The following is a 375-nucleotide window of genomic DNA, read 5'->3' on the forward strand; positions in this document are numbered from 1 at the left end:
TTGATAAAATTGTGAAAGTTAAAGGTAAATTTGACTCAATAGAAATGTACTGTAGAAATTGTCAGTCTAAAGTAGTATAAGGCGTTTTGTCGGTGCGCGCGCTGTGAATGCAACATGAAGTGCTTTGCTTGCATTGTAAACTTATAGCCTGACACTGGCCAAAAAATGACGTCAATCGACAAGTCTTTGGCCTCAAAAGAAAACATCGTGAGTTGTATTCAATAATTCAACCAATGAAATCACGTGTTTCCTTGAGCCCTACTAACGCCAACCCACCAGATGCTACACAAAACTAAACAATGACGCCAAACTAAAAGCCTTAAAGGGTTCTAGTGTCAGGCTACAAGTTAACGGCGGCTACGGTTTAATTCATTC

Source organism: Berghia stephanieae, chromosome 8, assembly GCF_034508935.2.
Source record: "Berghia stephanieae isolate SIO BIC M18660-M18661 chromosome 8, UCSD_Bste_1.3, whole genome shotgun sequence".
Taxonomy (NCBI): domain Eukaryota; kingdom Metazoa; phylum Mollusca; class Gastropoda; order Nudibranchia; family Aeolidiidae; genus Berghia; species Berghia stephanieae.